The sequence below is a fragment of the Macrotis lagotis genome, chromosome 2, assembly GCF_037893015.1.
Source record: "Macrotis lagotis isolate mMagLag1 chromosome 2, bilby.v1.9.chrom.fasta, whole genome shotgun sequence".
In the NCBI taxonomy this organism is placed as follows: domain Eukaryota; kingdom Metazoa; phylum Chordata; class Mammalia; order Peramelemorphia; family Peramelidae; genus Macrotis; species Macrotis lagotis.
The window spans coordinates 343,621,231-343,622,232 of NC_133659.1; the positions used below are offsets into that span (position 1 = coordinate 343,621,231).

At 36.6% G+C, this 1,002-nt stretch overlaps 1 pseudogene; it reads right to left on the reverse strand.

The window, feature by feature from the left end:
• Positions 1-312: 312 nt before the first annotated feature.
• Positions 313-1,002, reverse strand: LOC141511824 (mediator of RNA polymerase II transcription subunit 7-like; annotated as a pseudogene).

A 1,002-nucleotide genomic window follows, 5' to 3' on the forward strand; every position in this document is an offset into this window, starting at 1 on the left:
GTTAAGAAAACTGTTTGCAACCAACTTAGATGTTCTTAATTCTCTTTAGAAAAGTGCCAACTGTACTTCTATTTTTAAAAAGAAATCTGAGGATTCAGCTTAAGCCATTAAAATAACATTTTGCCTGTTTTTGTTTGTCTGCAGTTAAGAACTTGAATTTTGGGGAAAAAATTCCACCTTTTAAATGCATGATCAGGAAAATTTATACTTCTAAACATTTCAAGAGTATCAAGCAAGACAATGTCATACAATTTTTGGCTACGTGACCCACCCTATTCCCCCAAAAGTTTGTACAACAAGTTTTTAAAGATTTCACGGTCTTTCATTCATTTCATTAATTAAGATACACAAAGCTGCATCTTTCTCTATAATCTGGTCTCTTCTGTGACTAGAATTCTCTTGCTGTTCACTTTGTCCAATACAACTTTTGCTGTCATCAGTGTCCATTGGTTCAGTTTTTAACCTCATTCTTCCTTCTGTATGGGGCAAATCATCAGGTAAAGAAGCCAGGCCATTCTGGATCATTTCAATAACTCTTTCCAAGTGTTTTTGAAATCTTTCAGCTGTTTCAAGGCACTGTCTTTTCTGTACCTCCATCATCACTCTGAGTGTCTCCCTTGCTTGATGGGGTCAGTATTCATTTATAAGATGATGCACATGAACAAAAAGCAGCTTTAGGTCTTCCAGTTTTTCCTCTCTCTTTATACTTCCAGGGCTCCTAATCAAGATATCTAGAAGATCTAAAAAGTTTATAAGGATAGACATATTGAGTTTTCTAAGTTGTTTTTTTATGATCAAATTGCATAGGATGAAGTCGTTCAATGCCTTGACTTTCCAAAGGGCAGATGATAAGGTCATCACACTGGAAGTGATTGCCAAACATCATATAACTGTCCTTTATTGGAGGTGGGGGCTTAGGAGCTAGACCTTTCCGGATGTTTTCATCTGTATATTCCTTGATGTATTGCATGGTGGTGCACTCACTTGCTGAGGTTCACCCAT